The 24,844-nt window shown below is 37.8% G+C and overlaps 1 protein-coding gene and 1 pseudogene across 1 annotated transcript in view; both read right to left on the reverse strand.

The window, feature by feature from the left end:
* LOC137234818 (uncharacterized) overlaps positions 1–24,844 on the reverse strand; it is a 1,233,955-nt gene that overhangs the window by 58,181 nt on the left and 1,150,930 nt on the right. The gene's annotated exons all lie outside the window — the stretch shown is intronic.
* On the reverse strand, positions 11,487–13,260 carry LOC137234381 (probable serine incorporator; annotated as a pseudogene).

A 24,844-nucleotide genomic window follows, 5' to 3' on the forward strand; every position in this document is an offset into this window, starting at 1 on the left:
ACATCAGATCGATGTTTCAAATTGGGATGCGATTATTACCTATTTATGTTCGACAAAATTACCTGAAAATACGTTGGCTCTATGGGAGCAGAGCATTGACCACAAGACGGACATATCCAAGTGGGAGGATATGGACAAATTCTTGTCAAATCGTTTCCAGACACTTGAAAACGTGTCTGGTTTTACAGGGAATGCCACTGCTAAAGTGCAAAAATCAAACACGTCGCGCCAGTCGACGGAAAACCCTACAAAAAGACTTGGTGCTTTTCAAACCAAAGTAACCAAGCAAACAACAAAATCAATGTGTAAAATGTGCAAATCTACGGAGCACAGATTACGCAACTGTTCACGTTTTTGCGATTATACCCAGTAGAAAGGATTAAATTCGTCAAATCCACAAATGGCTGCCTGAATTGTTTATCCCCAGGACACACAGTGACGAGGTGCACCAGTTCATACAACTGTTCCAAATGCCACTCTCGTCACCACACGCTCCTCCATGCGGACACACTTCAGCAACCGGCGGTACGAAATCCCTTCAAAGAGGCGGATAATGCCCCATCAACTTCGGCACAGGCAAGGAAAAGACAGGAATCGGGACAACCACCTTCCTCTGCGAATCAGAATGTCAAATCCTGCCATGCCAATTCCAGCACAGGTGTGCTATTAGGAACTGCTCGCGTACACATTCACCATAATGGTACCGACTTCTCCGCGCGGGCATTAATTGATTCTGGGTCTGAATGTTCCTTTATAACTGAAAGACTGAAACGCAGGATCAATTTGCCAGCGAGGAAAATGCATGCCCATGTTTCAGGCATCACAAATGCGGTGTCAGCTCAGGTAAAAGAAGCATCCAACATCGAACTACGTTCACCAGTGGATCCCTGCTTCAGCCTGACTACACCCGTACTAGTTCTAACTAAACTCACTGGGAATCTTCCATCCTGCCATATCAACGCAATGACTATGCAGGCATTCCCAGACTTGGTTTTGGCAGACAAGAGGTTCTATGTCAACGAAGACGTAGACCTCATACTTGGCGGAGACATATATCCCCAAATTATAATGAACGGTATAAAAAAGAATGTGCTAAACACACTCTTAGCCCAAGAGACAGTGTTCGGTTGGATACTAACCGGTCGTATCGAAGCACCGAATCCAACGAAGAGCATTATGTCTTTCTACAACGAGGTTGCGTTAGACAATCAACTCAAAGCTTTCTGGGAGGTAGAAAATGTACCCAAAAATAAAATATTAAATGAAGATGAAAGGTACTGCGAACAACTATTTAAAGAAACAACGCAGCGAAGTGAGGATGGAAGGTACACCGTGTCACTTCCATTCCGGCAGGATTACCCTAACAATATTAACTTAGGACCATCCCTGAAGCGTGCATGCTCTCAATTCTTCCGGAATGAGGGGCGGCTAATACAAAACCCAGATTTAGGTAAGGAATATGTTCGAGTGTTGTCAGAATATGAAACGCTCGGACATATGAGAAAATTAAAAAAGAACATCCCATCCGACGATTCGGATCATTACTTCCTGCCCCACCACGCCGTTGTAAAAGCAGAAAGTACAACCACCAAGGTACGCGTAGTATTTAACGCCTCGAGGCCTACGGCCAACGGCAATAGCTTAAACGATATTCTCCTCCCAGGCCCAGTTCTACAAGCCGATCTACCCATACTTATCTTACGATGGAGACTATACCGCTTCGTATTCAATAGCGACATCGAAAAGATGTATCGACAAATTTGGGTGAACGAAAATCACACCAAATTTCAACGTATTGTGCATCGCACTTCCCCGAATGACCCTATTAGTCTTTACGAATTAAAGACGGTTACCTTCAGAGTGAATTGCGCTCCATATCTCGCGATAAGAACGCTCCTACAACTAGCAGACGACGTCTCAAACTCGCACCCTACAGCGGCTAGCATACTGCGAGAATACATGTATGTAGATGATGTGTTAGCGGGTGGACATACGATCACATCGACTATTAAAGCCAGAGATGAAATTCGTCAAGTCCTACAATCAGCGGGCTTTCCACTTCGCAAATGGACCTCCAACTCAGAGGACATTCTAAGGGACATCCCCAAAGCAGACCTGCTCAATGAAAACTTCCTGGCATTCGAAGATACCAGTTCAGTGAAAGCATTAGGTATTCGATGGAATGCCCACTCCGATTTATTTTATTTTAAAGCAGGGACGCTGGACAACCCGGAAAACATTACGAAGAGAGCAGTCCTATCCGCTATAGCCAAACTTTTCGATCCTTTAGGCTGGCTTGCGCCAATGGTTATTGTGGCAAAAATACTCATGCAGAGTATTTGGCTAGAAGGCACCGCTTGGGACGAACCAGTATCGACCAGTACGTTGGAACAATGGAGAACTTTCACCGACCAATACCATGAGATCGATAGAATCAGGATACCTAGATGGGTCAACTTTTCTCCAGGAACCGACATCGAGATCCATGGATTTTGTGACGCATTCGAGAAGGCTTATGCAGCAGTCATTTACATGCGTGTCAAAACGGATGATAATGTCTGCACAAACCTACTTCTAGCCAAAACCCGAGTAGCCCCAGTGAAAACTCTTTCTCTTCCACGATTGGAGCTTTGCGGAGCCGTGCTGTTAGCGGAAATCACCGAATCAATTCTCAGGAATCTCAAGTTGGGACCAGTGAAAGTGCACCTGTGGACAGATTCAACGATCGTCCTCGCATGGATAAGGAAACCGCCCTGTTCCTGGTCAACCTTCGTCGCACATCGGATCACCAAGATCATCGACATGGTCGGACATAGGGACTGGCTGCACGTGAACTCAGAGTCCAACCCAGCAGATTTAGGTAGCAGAGGATTACCTGCGTCTGAATTGGTCAACAATTCGTTGTGGTGGCAGGGACCTTCTTGGCTGCAAGAAGACACTTCCCAATGGCCAGCACAAGAAAGTGACTACATCACCTCCGTAGAGGAAAAGAGGGCAAAGACCTGCGCAACAACAACCGTCAATCCTACCGATATTCTTCAACGCTTTTCCGACCTACCTAGGGCTCTACGGGTCTTATCATACGTTATGAGGTTCTACCGAAGAACCCACCCCGAAACAAAAAATTCATTCCAGGTCATGTCGCACTTAATCTCCCCTGATGAAATTAAGGCCACTACACGACTTTTAATTAAAATCTATCAGAAACAACATTATAGTTCCGAATATAATTATCTAAAGGCCGGAAAACCAATTGCAGGGAAAAGTGCAATACTTTCACTTAATCCCTACTTAGACCAAGATGGCATCATTCGGGTAGGAGGGCGACTCGGGGCGTCAAAGGACTTATCCTTTAATGAACGCCACCCAACCCTCCTCCCATACAACTGCAGGTTATCCCGTCTTACAGTCCTAATGTTTCATCAACAAAGTCTGCATGGGGAAAATCAACTCATGTTGCGTCTGATACGCACCCAATACTGGATACCTAACATCAAAACCATGATTAGGGCAACCATTCATAATTGCAAAACCTGCACTATTCACCGAAAACAGGCACAGTCCCAACTTATGGGTACCCTTCCCTGCGAACGGACTACTTTTACCCGCGCGTTCATCAATACCGGGGTAGACTTTGCGGGGCCTTTCGACATCAAAAGCTACCGCGGTAGGGGATGTCGACTGTCAAAAGGCTACGTATGCCCGTTTGTCTGTTTCTCCACTAAGGCCATCCACTTAGAAGCCACTAGTGACCTTAGTACTCCATGCTTTCTCGCAGCCTTTGCGCGTTTTATCGCGAGAAGAGGATGTCCGAAAAACATCTACTCCGACAACGGTACAAACTTTGTCGGAGCGTCAAGATCTTTACGATCCGAGTTTAAAGCCTTTCTGGCAGAAAGCCGAGGCAAGACAGTCTCAAGGTACAATCATCAAGCATTAAGCTGGCATTTTATTCCCGCCGCTGCTCCACATATGGGCGGCTTGTGGGAGGCGGGAGTGAAGAGCTTCAAAAGCCACTTCAAAAAGATCGCGTCTCCCCATAAGTCTACCATGGAGGAGTTCCAAACCCTTTTGTGCAGGATTGAGGCGTGCCTCAACTCGCGCCCACTCAGTCCAGGGTCGAATGACCCAACGGATCTGGAACCACTAACCCCAGGACATTTCCTAACGGCCAGCCACTATATCAACATTCAAGTTGATATTTTAAAAAAAATATTTTATTTTGATTTTGTTTTTAAAAATTTATATTTTGTTTATTTTTGAGTTTAGATATTTTCTAACTAATTAGAATTTTCTTTTTTTGAAGTTATTCAAAATTTTAAGTTAACACGAAAACTCAATTAAAATTATTTTAAACATTAAAGTAAAGAGTACAAAGTAGTTAACACTATATTTACTCCCCCTCCAAGAAAATTTGAAACAAACAAATTATTAATTAATATTAAATGTAACCTTTTTTTGTTTTTTGTTGTTTAATGTATTTGTATTTAAATTAGTGTTAATAAGTATGTTTGCTGGTTTAAGTAAATCAATTGAAATATTTTTGATAGTGTTTTTGTATTGAATTGTAAATGTTTTTTGTTTCTTAGAAATAACTTTAAAAGGTCCTTCATAAGGTGATTCTAAATTAGATTTACGAAGAACTTTAACAAAAACATACTCACAATTTTCTAATTGTTTAGGAACGAAAAAATTTTCTTTGTTATGATGAAAAACTTTAGAACGAATAAGCGAAAAATAATCTCTTATTTTATGAAGAGCGTCATTAAAAAAATCATGTTCTTTATTACTATTTGAAATAACTAATTCACCAGGTATTCTAAGTGTTTGGCCATAAACAAGTTCAGCAGATGAACATTTTAAATCTTCTTTAATAGAAGTTCGTAAACCAAGTAGAATGAATGGTAAAATGTCAGACCAATGAACCGAGTCGTTTGATGCCATTTGCTTGGGGATGGTAAGGAGATGTATGAATTTTATGAGAACCTAAAAGTTTAGTTAATTCCGTAAAAAATTTTGAGGTGAATTGTGAACCTTGATCTACTGTAATATTCAATGGTATACCAAATCGTGGTATATAATTTTGAATAAAAGTTTTTACTATAGTATTTGTTGAAATATCTTTAAGCGGATAAGCTTCAGGCCAACGTGAAAATCTGTCAATAATTGTTAAAATATAACAATTTCCATTTGAAACTGGAAGAGGTCCAACAATATCCATATGAATATGTTCAAAACGGCCTGATGGTATTTGAATTTTTTGGATAGGAGATTTAGTATGTCTTGAAATTTTGGATTTTTGACAATTGATGCAAGATGAAGTCCAATCGTTAATCTCTTTACGCATGTTAGGCCAATAATATTTATTTTGAATTAATTTTCTAGTTGTTCTTATACTTGGATGAGATAATGAGTGAATTTTGTCAAATATAATTCTTCTCATAGAATGTGGAACATAAGGTCGAAAAGGTTGTAGAGAAACTTATATATTTAAATTAATAACTGGAATATGAATTTCCTTTAAATTATTTTTAGAATTTTGATCAGAAATGGTTTTTTGTAAAAATGTATCAGTTTGTTGTTCTTTATATAAAGTTTCTAAATTTATATCTTGAGTTGAAATTGCATTTATTTCTGGAATACGGGAAAGTGTGTCGGCAACTATGTTGTCTTTTCCACGTATATATTGAATATCATTTGTAAATTGAGCAATATATTCAAGATGACGTAGTTGACGAGGAGATCTATCTACTTTAGAATTTAGAACATGAATTAAAGGTTTATGATCAGTATAAATTGTAAAAGTTCTACCTTCAAGAAAATGTTTAAAATGTTTAATTGAATTATAAATTGCCAAAAGTTCACGATCAAATGTTGAATATTTAGTTTCTGTTGTAGTTAATTTTCTTGAAAAATAAGCTAAGGGTTCTAGTATATTATTGCTAGTTTGTTGAAGAACTGCTCCAATAGCAACATTTGATGCATCTACTGCTAATGATAAAGTACCATTTTTGTCGAAATGTGTAAGTAAGGTATTTTTAGCAAAAAGTTTTTTAACATTTTCGAAAGCTGTTGTGGTTTCATTTGTCCAATTTAATTGTTTGAGTTTGTTTTTAATTGCATGTGTTAACATTTCATGCAGAGGACTAAGTTCTGTTGCTAACATTTTAATATATCTGTGATAGTAATTTATCATACCTAAAAATGTTTGTAATTTATTTATAGAAATTGGCTTTTCAAAATTTGTTATGATTTCAATTCTATCTAAAGATGGTTTAATACCTTCGCCTGAAATTTCGTAACTTAAAAATTTAATTTATTTACACCGAGAGTACATTTTGAAGGTTTAATATTTAAATTATATTCTTCAAGTCTTTTTAAAACTGATTTTAAATGATTTATATGTTGATCTTCATTATCACTGGCAATAAGAATGTCATCAATGTATGTAAATACAAAATCGAAATCAGAAAATACTTCATTAATAAAGCGTTGGAAAGTTTGAGCACTGTTTCGTAAACCGAAAGGCATTCTTACGAATTCAAACATTCCAAAAGGGGTAGTTATTGCAGTTTTATGAATGTCTTCTTCTGCCATTGGAATTTGGTGGTAAGCACGCACAAGATCAATTTTGGAAAAAAAATGATTGTTTTTTAAATCAATTGTTAAATCGGGAATATGTGGTAAAGGATACCGATCTGGTGTAGTAATAAAATTAAGTCTTCGATAGTCTCCGCAAGGTCTCCAATCCTTTGGTTCTTTTTTAGGAACGAGATGAAGTGGAGATGCAATAGGAGAATTTGAGGGTCTGCATATACCCGTTTTAACTAAAAATTCAAATTCAGCTTTAGCAATTTTAAGTTTGATTGGATCAAGACGTCTGGGTTTCGAAAATGGTAAAATACCTTTTGTTTCTATCCTGTGAACCGTATGGTGTTTAACTTTTTTAGTATAATCTGGTTCACAGGTAATAGATGGAAATTCATTAAGTAATTTTGAAAACTTATTTTCGACAATAGGAATTTTGAGTGAGAAAATATCAGAAAATCCAGAAGATCCAGTAACTTTAAATTTTGTAGTAGAATCCATTATTTCTTTATTTTTAATATTGACAATAATTCCGAATTTTTCTAAAAAGTTTGCTCCTAAAATTGGTGTATCAATATTCGCAATAATGAATGGAAATTCAAAATCTCTTCTTAAACCTAAATCAATTTTAAGTAGTTTTGTACCGAAAGTTTCAATTGAAGAACCGTTTGCTGCGGTCAAAGTAAGATCCGAATTTCTTTTATAAATTTTAAATTTAGAAAAAGGAATAACTGATACAACTGCACCGGTATCGATAAGAAAATTAAGTTTATTGAATTTATCAAATATGAAGAGGCGACGAGTAGCTTTAATAATAGTTCCATTATCCGTCACCGTCATAATGGATCGTTTCAGTTTAAATTTTGTTCGTAATTTGAATTATGATTTTGATTAAAATTGCATGGGGGTATACATTTGAGAGCGTTATTCTTAAATTTTTTGTGATACCAACAAATAGTTGTTTGTGAATTAAAATTACGATTGTTTGAAAAATTTCTTGATCCTGAAAAATTTCGAGATTTAGATCTATCTCTATCTTTAGATCTTGAACGGATTTGTAATTGATTAATATCATTAGAAATTTAATTTAAATTTTGAAAAATAGCCGTGGTTAATTCAGTTAAATTTTTAACGCATTGTTCTAAAATTTTATTATTTATACTTGAGACTACAGGAGATTTGGAAGAATGACGTTTGTTGATTAAATCAAAAAGTTTGTCAGCTAAAATAATTACTTCATCTTTATTTTGATTGTTACTAGAAGTTAAATGGATTTGTATTTCTTGTGGCAATTTACGAATCCATAATTTGAAAAGTAATTCTTGACTTACAATGAAGTCAGTACCTATAAGTGATTTCATAAATCTGAATAATTCAGATGGTGAACGATCACCAAGTTCAGTTTTTGAAAATAATTAATCTAATCGTTTTTCTTCGCTTAGAGAAAATCTTTCACATAGAATTTTTTTGATTGTATCATATTTATTAAAAAGAGGAGGAGGGTTAATAACATCTAAAATTTTAGATATAGTATCTCGTTGAAGAGTAATTAGAACATTTTGAAATTTTAAATTGTCATCATTGATATTGTTAATTTCAAATTGTCCTTCAACAAGCAAAAACCAGGCATCAGGACAATCTTGCCAAAATTGTGGTAATTTAATAGATTTAGTAGAAGGAAAATTTGTAAAGTTATCTTGTGTTGAAGTATTTTGTGTTGTTTTAGAGATGTTGTTTTGTGTTGTATTAATGTTAGAATTTTGAGTTGTATTGTGAGTCATGATGTTATTTGTATGGTTGATATTTTGATTTTCTGAATTTGTAAAATTACGAGTTCGTATTGGTGAACGTAGAACCATATGAAAAGAAATTTAAATGAAAAATTTGAAAATAAGAAAATATTTAAGAATTTTTTGGAAAGGGAGTTAACAATTTAAATACAATATTTAATTTTATATAAAAAATAAATAAATTTAAATAACTTATATTAAAATTTTTAAGATATAAAAATAATCTTAAAATAAATTTGAAATTTTAATTTAATATTAAAATAAAAATTGTATTTAGAAAAAGTTAAAATTATTTAAAATTTATATTTACGATTTATTACTATGGAAGAGTTGATTGATAAATTTAAATATGCAATGGCTTTAAAATATAATGATGCTCTTATTTGTGTAGAGGACGTTAAAGATCATGAATGGTTCCAATAAACGGTACACTATATGACGATGTTGCTTGTTGAATGTTAAAGTACTTGGATATACGAATGAAATGTAGGGAGAGGTTAGTGACACTATTTTGTAGATGAAACTTCCTGAGTAACGCTGAATCAATTTTCTACAGCTGTGGTTGTATTTAAAACAGTGACAGTATTGTTTTGATCTGGCATTTATTTTTAAAAATGAGTTTTAGCGTATTTACACTTCTCGTTTTAAGCGTTTTATATTGCGTAACTTAAAAATATGTTGCAATGTGTTGCGAAAAATCACTCAAAAATTAAATTTTTTAATTATTTCACAATTTTTTGTTGCATTTTTAACTATTTTATTATTTCTATCAAAGTTATTTTTGTTTAGTTCCAGCGGTTTTTTTTTATTCTTTCTTCTATATCACATAACGGTACTCATCCTGTTCGATATTTGTTTTAATTGTTGATTTCTTCTCACTAGTGTTAACAGATGTACCGCACAAATGTTGAGGGTAGATGGATGCGTATTTCATCCTGTTAATTTCGGTTATTGATTTTTTATTTAAATTTTAATGGTTGTTCTTGTTGTATGAAAATGCACTGAATATACTTTTAAAATTTATATTAAACAGCATTCAAGGATGTGATGATTCGGAGCAGGACCGTGTGTACATTTGCTGAAACCGGTAGATAGCTTGTAATTGGTCCAGGTAACTTTAAACAAATTTTCTTTGGTAGCACGTCACTTAGTTGCACTTTTATTTGCGGTATTTTATTGGTCAATAGCTTTGTGATACGTAAAGCGTGACATTCAGTGATTGTATCACATATAGACTTATATAAACATTTAGGTCCGTTGGTAGAATCGCCAATATATCAACATTCAAGTTGATATTTTAAAAAAAATATTTTATTTTGATTTTGTTTTTAAAAATTTATATTTTGTTTATTTTTGAGTTTAGATATTTTCTAACTAATTAGAATTTTCTTTTTTTGAAGTTATTCAAAATTTTAAGTTAACACTAAAACTCAATTAAAATTATTTTAAACATTAAAGTAAAGAGTACAAAGTAGTTAACACTATAGCCACCTACTGGCTCCACCAGAACCAGATTCTAGTGAAAGCCCTGCCTCGATGATAAATCGGTGGCAGAAACTCAAAGCCCTCCATCAGACTTTCTGCAAGCGATGGAAGGTGGAATATCTATCCGAACTTCAAAAACGGGTGAAGTGGAAGCATCCTAAAGAAAACATACAAGTGGGAGATCTCTCCGTCCTCAAAGAGGACAACTTATCTCCCAACGAATGGAGGTTAGGCAGAGTCGTCAACGTACACCCCGGCGAAGATGGCCGAGTACGTGTAGTCGACCTCATAACCGAGAAGGGTCAAGTCAGACGACCTTTGGTCAAACTGATCCTTCTCCCTACGGAGATCGATTGTGAGAGGACCACGGGCTCCTCTTAACAATCCCTCCTATCCTGCCCATCCCCCTTTTCAAAAAAAAATCTACCCTAGCCTAATGCAGATTCCCCATTTGCCACAAAACACTTATTTTTGAATTTTCAAAAATTAAACTCCAAGTTCACTCGCTCACCCCGGAGCGAGGACACCAAAAAATTCCAAATTCAATTCAATTTCAAAAATTAACCCCAATTCACCCGCTCACCCCGAGCGAGGACACCAGAAAATATCCCATTCACTCGTTATCCCATAACGAGGACATCATAAAAGCCTACCGCAGAAGGGCAAACCGATCTGCCACAGAACCTAAAGGCTTTCAGCCCATCATCTTTAAATTTCCAACAAATCAAACCCAGCTCTCGTTCCCCTGAACGAGGCCAACATACCCCAACGCAATTGCTTGTGCTTAAATGTATAGTTTCTTTTCCACCTAAATGAGTACACAAACGTATTTGTATTTGTTAACAACAATTAAATAAAATGAAATACATATGTATACTGAGCCATTTTATCTGGGTACTTTGAGATAAATTCACGTCTAATTAAGTTGATATTCATAATGGGCTTCTCGCGTAATTTTTTATAATCACCAACCATTTAGACAAAAACAGATGTGCAGATACGGTTTAGAAACAAGCTACATAAATATCTAAGACGCTCAGCCATATTTGTATCCAAATTAAGTAATTGTTGGTGACCAAGTCACGTCACATGCATATCTGCTAATGATTTTAGTTTACCATTCATCGCAGAACTCTTAGCATGTTACATTAAACCAGCCAAGAACAAGTTTTAGTCATTAGTACAACACGTTAATTTAAAAATAATTTTACAAACATTTTTTTTGTTTTCGATTTCAACGGACCTTAAAATATTTTCCAGTAAAAGGCTCTACCCCAATTATGGCAAGATTTGCTAAAATACTATACGCACCAGTAGCATATTGAAGTGGGACGGTGTAGCTTGAAACAATGATTCACAACGACCTTTAAGGTCGAAACATGATGACAGCACCATCGTTAGTCATTATAGTCGAACACATGATGGCACGTTATATAAGCAATGAAGATTAATGAAATAGTGGCACACTAGCGGTACAACCCCCCCCCCCCCCCCCCCCCACCCCCCGCAAACATCAAGCGCTCTTTCTTTAACCATTAGACAAGTACAGATGGATAGTTATACATAAATAAATACAGAGCTCATCTAAAAATTTAATCAATGTTTTTCTCTACTTTACGTGCTCTTCATCTCACTCTTTAACTAAAATCACAATTCGTTAATATCATTGGTCCAACCATATATAGTGATTCCAAGCCAACTGGATATTATTTAATCCACATCGAAGCAGCATTAGCATTGAATAGCTCAATATCTGAATTGGGTTTATACCACTTGGTAAGCGTCATCATGACATATAAGGAAGCGCAAACAAAAACAATATGAAACATGGACCAAGAATACGTAACCCCTTCGGTTTCGTTATCACTTACACCTTTCTCTGCACCAGCTTCTGCATCTGAGAGAGCTTCTGTTGAAAGACGCCTTTCACCATTATTATTAGTTTTTTGACACTTCAACTGCTGAGCTAATGCAATTATATAGAAGGCAGAATAACCAAGCTATCAATCCAATTATATTTGTCGTGATAGGATTGCAGTCTTTTTCTGGGTCGTTGGCAACAGCAGACCATGTCAAGTAAACAGTGTAGATAGTAACCAGTGAGCTTTGCAATAAACCCGACTGAGGCAAACGATCCTGTACAGCGGGCATTACAGAAAGAATGCTTATTACGAAACACAGAACGAGATTGAAGGAAATAAAAAATTTGTTAAGACCGCAACCGCCGGAATGAGTAAAGTAGATATATAATAAAGAAATGCCAACAAGCGACAAAGCGTAAAAGTATCCATGATTGTCTTCCGCGTTTTCAATCCAATTTTCAGCTACCGAATGTGCAAAATCTACAATTATCACCAGCTGCACAAGAATGAATGCACGTCCGCCAATTAAGCCCACCCACATCATAGCCGGCCCAAATGAGCCTTCTGGTATGAAAATTGCACCAATGGCAGCACCAAAGCAAATCAAAATTTCAATCCCCAAAATTCATTTTGTATATGAGAACGTGGGTCGCGAGAGCTCTTCACCCCCAACATTATCAATGCCATCAGCGTGAAGAAACAGGCCAAACCGAAACATAAACGATATACAGCGTATTCACAATCAATTTATAGACTACCAGTTTAAGAAAGAGCTTTGGCGCTTGTGTGTGTCCTGTAGTCCGGACGGAAGTGCTACGGCGCCTGAAACTGTACCCACCAATAGCATGAAAGCGTACATGAAACGCGATGAAGTGGAGCTTGCATGTTGGGCAAGCACTGCAGCAGCAGCTTGCCACTGTGCCTGTGCAACACAAAGCACTCTATACAACGAATATTGCAGATTATTGATTTTTAAAAATTCAATACATTCGAACATATTGGAATTATCCCTTTTTCAATTGCTTACGCATGAAGTGAGTTTATTAATTGGGAGTTCAGTTAAACATCGATAACATTATCACCCTTACAAAAATGAAGCTTACCTCTTAAATGATTTTGTTGTACCTTCAACGCATTCACGATAAATACAGGCTCATCTGCTCGTGTCAGCTGCACTTACGTCTCTATTACAACGGCATCTGAATCGCTTGCTTCATCGGCTTTCTTTGATTGGGAACTTATGGGCAGCGCATCTGTGGGCAGTGTACGTACTGGAATATTGAATGCAGGACATATGCATTTGTATTAGCATAGAATTTTTTCTCCCAGTTTCTTAACTTACCAGCATCTACCTGGTCCGGGTGTCCATAATCGATGTAGTGTACTCCGATGTCATCTTTGGCAATCTGAGGTGTTACACGTGCGCGATACCAATGTTCATCGCTACTCAATGCAACGCAAAGTTGTTCCGGTTCAAATTCAGCGTGAGGAGTCCCTAAATTCCCATAGTATTTATGGTATGGTTGATTCGACATTTTTAATAAAAACGGATCAAAAAAAAAAATGTTTCTAAAGGTTCTTCTGGTGTCGCTTTATCATTGGTATATACTGTTGCTAATTTTCGGCGTGCATCACGTTCCAAACCTGCATGACAATAGACCAACTGATAGGCGCGTGTAACGCCAGCAAAGCTGTCGCCACAGTGGGAAGGCATACGCGTAATTGATTGAAATTGCATATGACTATGGCGGATCATTCTCGTGATTTTAGGAATAGTAAACATTTTCTATCTCCAGTTACATCACGACTAGGAAATGCGAGAACATAGAAAATAGATTGACACAATGAGAAGAAACCTATATTTGCTTCTAGCGAAGCAGTTTGAAGATATTAATCATAGCCTTGTATTTACTGACGCCCCCAATACAGCTCTTTTAGATAGCTTTGCAGTACGGTTAGCAACACAAATTTTGAACGCGGTAAGACCTACCTGGTCCTTCGTAACCAACAGCAGCTCGTCGTATAACCACAGAGACATTTTGGATTTTATATTTTATCCCCCAATGAGGATAAGCAAGCTTCTGTGCGAGGGTACCCTTAAAACTATATATAATATCAAAACTGCACATGGTGCGTATTGTGCAAAAGCAATAGCCCCTTAGCGAGGTCCGAAAGTAGGATTGTCCAAAATTTGTGCAGCTGTGATTTTTGAGTGTGCTTTCTCGTCATTAATATCATCGATGAGAGTTTGTTGAAGTTCACACTTGGCCTCGTGACTGGCCTGCGCTGTATGTAGTTTATGATTTCAAGGAAAACCTGTTTTTAAATACTCGTCAGTACGTTTGTTTGGTGGGAAAAAGTTCATTAGTTTGTTTTCTAGTCCACCCTTTTTGAGAGCTTGTACCGGATATGCCATGCCCTTCTCCAACTTAAACGCGACAAATTCGTCGCGAAGAAAATCTAAAGCCATGCCATCTTTAATCAAATGCTCGTTGTTTAGTACCAACAACACATTAGGGGGAATAGAACCATCAACTAAACAGAGCGCTATCATACGCGCAAGTTTGGTACGTGCACTTGGTGTAACACCTTTGATGAAGACAAGTACCTTCTGCACTTCCTATTCAAACATCTTCTCCAAGTACTTATATCGACGCATGAGCTTGACGAATACATGCTCATGGCTGCCTATCGTCCCAATGTCTTCTCTCTTTCATCTTCTCCGGTCTTGATGCGCTGACAATAAATTGAATTAAAACCAAAAAAAGGCTCGGCCGAGAAAATTAATGAAACGCGAAAAATGTTGAGTTCAATATATCCCCGCAGACATCAGTCATTTTGCGAGATAACACCAAAAACCTGCAAATATATCAAAGAAAATTCATTAATAAAGTGCACAAATGGGCATCGCAAACAAGGTGACAACTGACGGCGCGGCCGACGCCGCAGTTGGAGCACCCCTTTTGCGATGCCGGTAACCTGAAAAACACTAAAACCGGAACGATACCGGCATACTTACCCATCCACTGTTCTGGATCTCCACCACCAGTCACCTGAAAAAGAAAAGAAAATGTATTAAAAATCTGAAATAACATAAAAAATAGTTATTGAAATAAAATTATTGCAAAATATTTTACCACTTACCTTTTTGTCCAGCAATGCGTAAAATTCCACATGAATTGAAGCAAAAACGGTAAAATAAATCTTTCGATTCATTTTTGTTTTTGCTTCATTCCCTATACTGGAAGGCATATTTGTAACCAACGTATGTACATATGTATGTATGTATGCCTACTTGGTTCGGCATATTCTATTAGTGCTGCATCAAATGACGCACACTGATACCGAAAACCCGCAAAAGGAACAAAATCGGGATCGGCTTTTTTGACCCGGGCAGTCCCAAAACATACTTACGCACAAAAAAATAAAGGCAAACACCTCCTTAAAAAATTAATTGCTCTCATTTACAAACAAAAAAAAAACAACCAAAAACAATTTTTTTTTGATTTTTTGATTTTTTTTTTGCCGTCGGTACTGCCTGTTTTTGGGCGGGGGGCAGGACTTGTTGTTTCTCAACAACAAACATCACAAACAGTCATTATAAGGGCTCGGTATAAAAACGATCCGGGTCCCGAAATAAAAGAATCCCGACACGACAAAATCCCGAAATGGAAAAAATTCAACTGTTTCAACCGGCCTAGTGTGCTACTGCCCCAGTGACCTAGTTTTTTTCAAGGGCAAGCAAATACATATATGTATATATATACTCGCACACCACAAATTCACCATACCAGCTGTCAGCTAACCAATAAATACACGACAGGGCTGCATGCAATCTCATAATGATACGTGCAGATAGAACGCGTCGTGAAGAACGCATCGCCAGTCTGCATGCAAGCACCGGCAGTTGGTACACTTTCCAATTTAATTACGATTTGCGCTGCTCGTCATGAGCTTTCGAACGAATTAAATACATACCTTCTTCGGCCCCTACGCTTCGCTTTAAACTCGCTTTTATTCATCTATTTTAATATACGTTTTGTAATAAAACACCTTCGCTTCACCCAACCAACCTCACGGCCACTCGCCCTGGCACATCCATAAAATGCCACAGTCGCCCTGAGAGCGACACGACACGTTATACGCTAGAACGGAGACCTCGGCCTCTTCGTCCAGCCCAGAAAAACCTCAAAACCCTCGAGTCTGGAACGGAGACCTCGGCCTCTTCGTCCAACCAACAAAAAAAAACCGCAAATCTGGAATGGAGACCTCGGCCTCTCCATCCGGAACGAAAAAAAAACCAAAGAATAACAAAATGGTGCCACTCTGGAACGGAGACCTCGGCCTCTTCGTCCAGCCTTACTGGCCATCGACTATACACATATTACATTCTGAATTTCTATATTTAAGAATTATGTATAATTCAATGGCAAGAAATATTCACTTACATCTGTTCATCACCGTTAACTTTTATCATCCTAGCTTAGGTGGCATGCTAAGCAAGTCGGAAAGGATTCCCGGCCATTTTGCGTCGCAGACGAACTCCTCATTTAGATTAAGTTTAATGTGTAAGCCTTATAATAATTTTTCTCGTTTCAGCGGAGGTCATTGGCGGAAAACGGTGTTGCGTATCGCAAGGGGGGCCGGCATGTTTAGGCAGGATGCCTAACTTTTCCGCATCTGATTGCGACGCCCCCAATGCAACTCTGCAAATCGATACTCGATACTCGAATTAATTTATAACCACCCACACCATCGCCCTCATGCATGTGCATGCATGTACATGCACGTGTATGTGTGCTTTTTGTCAGCACTCATGCATATGCATGTCGGAGTTGATGTTTGGGTGCCTTTCCCCTCCAAAACGGAGGATTTTGCGGGCCAACGGTTGTAGCTTGCTATACAACGGGCCTCTTTGATTTCAACAGCCAACCAGTTAACATCTGCCGCCAGCGATCTCTGCCGTATTTCTGCGTTTATTCAGGTAATATTGTAACTATTGCTAGTTTTACATTTACCCAATAAATCACATATATTATAACGAGAAATCTCGTCTATTTGCTTATTTTCATTTCCAACCCGCTTACTCCCGCTGAGATCGACCCGGTGCGCCCACCTCTCCAGGATTAGACGCACTCAGGCCGAACAATACCTTTTAAGCGACCTTCGCACACCAGTCATGCAATGCATGACAAAAAAATAGCCCCCGTCGGTTTTTAAGATTAATTATATCGCAGGATTTTTTTTGTTGGTTAGATGAAATCTTCCCTAGCCCTAACGCTTCTTCCATAGGGTTAAGCTTACGATCGCGTACCAGCCGCTTCATACAAAGCAAGGAAGGCCTTCTTCGCTTCGTGGGACAGCGTTGGACTAAGCAAATGGGTACATAACGACAAAAGCATGTAAGTGAATTTAAGTCATTTTGTCCACCAACTATTTTAGCATAACCAGAGAAGGTGCTTAGTTACACATGTACTTACCTACATATTAGTTATGTATGTACGTAGATGCATTATATTTTTGTTTTTTTTTGCGTGCGCCAAATTGCACATAAGTTCATACATATCTATATATGCACGTCAACTTAGTTTTTTTTGTATCATTAATTTCTATTTTCGAATGGATCTCTGAGAGCTCTGATTTGCCAAACTAAGTGAGTTAGAGTTGGACTTTTCTTTCCTCTCTATGATTTTTTTCTCTGAATAAGCCACAATTCTACGAGAATGAAAAGGTCGTTTGCCTATGGAATACCTTATGTATGTATGGTTGAGGTAGGTTGGTTTTGGGCAGCTGATTTAAACCCCCAAACAAATAAATGTTAGTACTTTAGGAGATAAGTAAATAATTGTAATCTTAGTGTTAGAATTATACCTACATAACATTATCCCTATTTTGAGGCTTCTATTAGAATTTAAGAAGAATTAATTGAGCTTCAATAAATATTTGTAATTATGGAATTTTAAACTTAATTGCGTTGGTCTGATTCCATAGTTAGTGTGGGTGGATTTATTGGGGCTTTACTAACAGCTTTAAAGCCATGGTAGGGTGGGTTGAGAGCAGCTGCCAAAATAAGATACGCGCTGCTAGGTATGGGGTTTTCCAGGCATGATTGGTGGTACTCAGGCTTTCCGGTAGCTTTTCGTTAGTGTGCAAATTAAATTTCGTGTTATGCCCCCAAGCTGAAGGATGATGGCTTGGTTCAGTAAAGGTGTTTCGAACCCTCCCCAGGCTGAAGCTCCCGTACTAACGCCAGTGCACACACCACTTTTACTAACATGCTAAGAAAGCCCATCTTAAGTAAGAGGCTGAAGTGGCTCGTAACAACTTCCAGCTTTTCACGGACTTTCATTGCCTGGTTTTCGGCAGCGCCTTGAAGGGGTATTGGCAGGTCCTCGAGGAAAATGCGGATGAGCCCGACTTTGGCTATTTCGAGCTATAGGCCGAGCAGTTAAACCACTTAAAGTCTGCTGTGTCCGATTATGAAATAATCCGGGAAATAATGGAGAGGAAACACCAGCCCGTGCCAACCGAAAAGAGGTGCACCACTGCGTATACGTAACATTTTATTATTACGTATAAACAAATAAAAAAATTTGCAATAAAATAATATTGCGACTATAAACTGAGATATATCCTATCCTATGTCTCAAGTTAGATCAAACTACTCACGGGGTGCAAAACAAATTCAAAATCGGTTTAGTAGTTTAGGAGTTCATCGCGGCAGAAAATGTTGTGACACGTGTTTTTTATATATTAAGATTAATAAATAAAGAAATTAATGTATCACAATTCGATTTTCAGTCTACATTTTGTACTTTCTTAGGAATCTCAAATATATCTACAAACAAAAACAGTAGCGAAAATTATTGCAACATTTTATCGGTTATTTGTTTCTTTTATTTAATTTTATTAATTTTAGGAAAAACTTGAATGTATTGTATAACGAAAACTATGTAAACCAATTTCAAAAACGTTTTCAAACAAATTGGAAAATTGAAGAAGTTTTTGAAAATCTTCATAAAAATTTCAAACTTTTTACTTGGAATTTCAGAAAATTTTTGAGTATGGACTTTAGTAGGTTAATAAATTTTAGTCTAACAAAGTGCAATTTTGAAGTGTGTCAAAAATCAATGCGAATTTTGGCAGACTTCAAAATTGCATGTTGTTAGCTAAAATTCATTAACTTACAAAACTCCATACTAAAAAATTTTCTAAAATATCCAAGTAAAAAGTTTAAAATTTTTATGAAGATTTACAAAAATTCTTGAATGTGTGTGTGTGTGTGTGTGTAATTTGTGTGAAAACGTTTTTGAAAGTGGTTTACATAATTTTCGTTATAAAATATATTCAAGTTTTTTCTAAAATTAATAAAATTAAATAAAAGAAACAAATAACCGATAAAATGGTGCAATAATTTTTGCTACTACTTTTGTGAACAAAACTGTATATTCATTTATACATACATTTTGTACTTTCAACTAAACATCCCGTATGGATGATTAGATGGTTTTTGATAGACAATTCTTCTCAGACCATGCGTATATCAGTTTCAGCAACCCCTAACGAGGGTAGAGAAGGGAGGAACCTTTAGAAACCCTAGGTCAACAAACTGGACTAAATTCCAAAAACAGGCAGAAACGAAACTGGGACAACCCAAAGAGGTTGCCAATGTGGAAGAACTGGAGGAGTCTAATGAATTCCTAACAAGGACGCTTATGACTGCGTATAACAAAGCTTGCCCTCTAAGGAGATTCAGAGGAAAAGCAAAGACGCCATTGTGGAGCAATGAGCAATGAGTCTTCGAAGAAGACAAGTAAAAGGAATGTTTAAGCTAGCAAAGACCGTGGAAAGCTAAGCGTGTCGGGGGGAGTACAGGGATCTACTGAGGATATACAAGCGTGAAATTTCCAGGGTGAAGAGAATCGCATGGAAAAGTTTCTGTACGGACATAGAGCGTTCCAGCGAAACAGCATGGTTGATAAAAGTCCTAGCAAAGGGAAATATAGTCCAGGGACTAATAAAGAAAGAGAACGGCGAATGGTCACGTAACGGTGAGGAATCCCTTGGGGTGCTTCTCGATACACATTTCCCATCGGGAGATGGTTTAGAAGAGCCAGCAGACAGCACTCACACTTCGATCAAGGAGCGGGTAGTTCCGGGCTTGTTGACCGATACCAAGATCGAATGGGCAGTGAAGACGTTTTCTAAGTTTAAATCGCTGGGCCCAAATGGTTTATTCCCGGCCATACTACAAGTCTCAAGTAGGGCGGTCGTGGAATGGCTTAAAATAATATTCGATGGATGCATAAGACTGAATCATGTACCACACTCTTCGAGAACTGCTCGCGTAGCTTTCCTACCAAAGGCGGGGAAGATCCAGAACACAACATGCGTAAACCAAAGATAAGTCGGTAGACACCGCTTTGCATAGGGTGGTAATAAGCGTATAGAAAGCCCTGCAATATAAGAAATATGCCCTAGGAGTCTTCTTAGACATTGCCGGGGCTTTCAACAATGTTTATAAATGGGCGATGTGATGGTCTTAATTACATTAAAGTACATTCAGCCTTAACCAGATGGATCGGCTGCATGTTAAATTGTAGGAAGATTACATCACAATGGGATTGTACGAAGCCAAGAAATCAGTGGACAGGGGAACGCCGCAGGGAGGGGTGCTATCACCTCTGCTGTGGACGATGGTCATCAACCAACTGCTCAGGCGATTTGATGGGGGACCCGTAAAACTTACGGCTTACGCGGATGACGTTGCAATTGCCATAAGTAGAAAGTGCTTTCCAACGATTAGCTCTCTGATGGATCGGGCGCTTCGGGATATTCATGCCTAGGCATCAAATGTCGGGTTGAAAGTCAATGCGGTTAAGACCGATATGGTCTTGTTTACAAAGAGGTACAAGGTCCCAAATTGGATCAAGCTTAAGTTAGGAGGGGTAACTCTACAGGGGAAACCTTGCACAAAGTATCTAGGAATCATCCTAGACAGTAAGCTGTCATGGAAGCTTCAACGTGGAGGAGAGGGTGAAGAAGCTTCAACGGCACTTTATGCATGTAAAAGAATGCTGGCGTGTACGCGGGCTTATCGCCCTCTCTCGTTGGGTTTTTTACAGCGATTGTAAGCCCTATCCTATACTATGGAGTTCTTGCTTGGTGGAAAGCCACACAAAAAGCAACCTAACACAAAAAATTACAGAGGGTATGCAGAATATCAACGCTTAGCATTACGGGGGCCCTGAAAACAACCCCGACAGCTGCACTGAATGTCATTCTGCACATTCCGCCTGTAGACCAGGTAGCAAAGAACATAGCGTTAACAAATGCAACCAGGCTCGGTGCCTCGGGACAGCTTGAGCGCCGACCATACGGCCATAGTAGTATAGCGTGATCAATCACAAGACTACCTGATTCCCTATGTGCGCTTCGAGGGCGATCTTAAGGTCACAGTAGAGGTGGACGGTTGGCGCAAGGGTACTCAAATGGCGGACGGGGTGATACATGTGTACACAGATGGTTCCAAAGTAGTGGAATGAGGAGGGTTTGCGGTATACTGTGCTGATCCGGAAATTAACAGATCCTACAGGCTGCCGGATTACTGTAGCGTTTTCCAAGCGTAGAAACCCTGGAAGAGAATAAATTAAGCTGCAACCATGTTAGCTTTTATATTGACAGTCAAGCAGCAATTAAGGCAATGATCCCGGACAGGGAGAAGCATGCATCTATTTTGTGTCCCAGGGCATATGGGAATAAATGGGAATGAAAAAGCGGATGAACTAGCTAAAAAGGGCGCATCCCTTGAAGCTTGCTCCTTAAACGTCCCAATTAGACTGGGCGAAATTAAGCAAAGGCGAGAGGTGCACATGATCGGCCAAGCAGGAAAGGCGTGGGTTCAAGCGCGGGGCTGTAAAGTGTCGAAGATTATGTGCAGGTTTTACAACCTTAGACTAACAAAGTTGCTTCTATCATTAAAAATAGAGGACTGTAGACTTATGATGGGTATTCTGACTGGACACTGCCTTCTGGCGTCACATGCCTTTAAATTAGGCTTGGTCAGTGATAGCAGATGTAGGAATTGCGGGCTGGAGGAGGAAACGATGAAGCACGTTCTGTGCTCTTGCCCTGCGCTTGCCAGGCTAAGACTCCAGCTATAAGGAGTGATACAGCTGTCAGATCTAGAAGCAGCAAGTGGATTAAATCCTCGCAAGCTTCTAGTATTTGCAAAGAGGACGGAGTTATTTTATAACATAGGTCCTGGTTTTTGATAGGGTTTTTCAGTTTCGTCGTAAAAACAAACTTCTGGTAACACTGTGTACTTATTCAGTCTATGTGAGGTCTTCATGGAACGGCCAATTCAACCTAACCTAACCTAAACATCCCGTGGCATATTTGCAGTCGCACTCATATTGACATATTAATATATGTCACGGGATCCATTTAGATTTCATTAAAACTTAAAAGGAAATTAAATAGAAAAATCAGTCAATTCCTTTATAAACTAAAAAGATAGGTTTTATTATTGAAAGGCTGGCGTTAAAAAGCGTAAAAAGGCAGACATACAAATATGTATAAAAAGTGAATATACAAAAACTTCTTACTTACATATATTTGTATGCATGCCTTTTTTGGTAATTGTTTACTTTAGCTCGAAACTGATGAAACACGTCCAGAAATGTTGGGAGAGGTGTCAGGTGACTGGTTTGACCTCGGCATCAATAATCCGAGGGCGAAAATTAAAAAGTTTATTTATGGCAATAGATATTTTCAAAAACCCGTTTCAAAATTCCATGTGGCTGTATTTTTGATGCTTTTGTTGTACACACACACACACAACTATGCAGAAATAATTTAGATCGCGTACCCGGCGTTGGGTCGGGCTCTAGATTTTCGCTCAACCGGGGGTTATTTGGTTTTTTCTGAACACCTTTTGATAGAAGCAAAATGTTTTTTCTCACCTTTGTATTATTGATCCGAGGTCAAGGCCTTTTTGACACCCCTCCCGACATTTTTGGACGTGTTTTAGTAGTTGTGAGCTAAAGAAAACAATTACCCATTTCTTGTCTGCTTTGTAGTGCCAGCCTTTTAGTTTTAAAATTAAAATTATAAAAATGGCAATCATCCTACTGGTCGTCATACAATTATTCCACAATCTCTGCTTCGTCGTTCTCCTCAATCTGAGCTTGCATAACAATCTAAGTGCACCGTTGCATCACCACCGCCTGATTTTTTTTCTTCAAACTCGATATGACGGAGCACATAATGGAGCCAAATGCACTTATACCGGCACTGTAATTCTCGCGGCGAGCTCTACGCGCACATACATCCCTAATAGTTTGGACGATCTCCATTATGGCAGCATCCAATTAATCACGAAAAACTGCCGTTCGTTTTCGTTCGCGAGACGTTGATGGCTCATACTGCAGTTGTGGCATCGGAGACGACTTAGATAAAGCAGGTGACGGCTGCGCTGGAGGAATAGGAGGGGACTGTGTATTTATAGATAGCAGTTCAGGTAAAGTGGGAGTTGCAGAGCGTGACTCGCAAATGGTGGGTGTAATTTTGCCACCTTCAATACTTCTGTTTATAATTTGAGAGCTCTGCCGCATTCTGTTGTAATAGAAAAATTGTGCATAATCAAACATGTTAAGTAATTCCATTATACTTACGGTCGGGGTATAATGTGGGCTCTTCAGAACTGAAGGCTCTCTAAGAAAACCCAATGCCTTCCATAAGACGCGCCACTTCCTGAAGTGTTTTTACTGCTTCTTATCTCTTTACTAAAACGTTCGTGTAAATTCCCCCATCGCCTTAGTGCTACTGCCACTATTGGGAATAATCATACCTATGTACGCACATATTATAAGATTATTCATTATTACTTACCATCCACACCTAAATTCTCTGCCATGTCCTTCCAAGCGGCACTTTTTTATTTGCATCCTTAAAATCTCGGGTTGCCTTGTCAAAATGGCATGGGAAATCGCGTACAAATTCAATTAATTTGCAGTCATATATTATTATATGCATAAGCAATAATCGAAATTAATTTGTCTTTCAAATAAACCAAACAATAGAATTTTTAATTACCACAACAAAAGACCGGCAAACACAAAAATTTATATACATATACACAAAATGGCAAAAAATAAGCGAATGAACAATCAGCTGTATGTGGATGTGGCAGAAAACCAAAATTCAATTGGTTGGCTATGGTATGGTTATGGCGTTAGCGTTATGGTATGGCTCCATTAATCGATTACATTGATTTCCATAAGGTAGGTTCGATCAGCTGTTTTATCTGGTTGTGTTTTTATGGTTGTAAGTCATCAATAATTGGCCCTTTAGGGACAGAGAATTTAAAAATGAATTATTTAAAGAATTAACTAAAATTTAAATATTAAACATAATTTTTCAACTGCATACCATCACGAAACTATTGGTACAATTGAACGTAATCATAGAGTTTTTAATGAATATTTACCTTCATATTTAAACAATACTTTTTATGATTGGGATATTTATTTAAAATACTTTACTTTCCTACACAGTACAACAACTAGCACAGTTTTCGACAATAAATTTTCTCATTTCGAGTTAGTATTTGGCAAAAAGGCAACTTTGCCTCATGAATTGCGAGAGGAAAAAATTTACCCACTTTATAATGTCGAAAACTATGCTAAAGAGATTAAATTTAGAATGCAAAAAACACATGAAATGGCAAAAAACTTAATAATTAAAAATAAAATAAAAAGCAAAACTTTTTATGATAAAACGGCTCGTCCGTTAGCTAATAAAGTTCTTTTACAAAAAGAACCACGCCACAAATATGAAAATATATACCAAGGTCCGTTCGTTGTAATCAAAATTAATGACACTAATGTAATCAATGCAAAATTAAAAACACAAAAAAATAATATTTTCTTATATGTAAGTATATATTTTAATATAAATTTAGGAAAATATAAACTTATAATTGCACTGTAAATTAAAAAAAAAAATAAAAAAACATAAAGCAAAAATTACTAATGTAATTTTAACATTTTTTTTTAAATTTATCTTACAATAAAATGCAAAATTGCTCCGTATGAACGAATTTCAAAAAGGAAGGTA

Source organism: Eurosta solidaginis, chromosome X (genome assembly GCF_040869045.1).
Source record: "Eurosta solidaginis isolate ZX-2024a chromosome X, ASM4086904v1, whole genome shotgun sequence".
Classification (NCBI taxonomy): domain Eukaryota; kingdom Metazoa; phylum Arthropoda; class Insecta; order Diptera; family Tephritidae; genus Eurosta; species Eurosta solidaginis.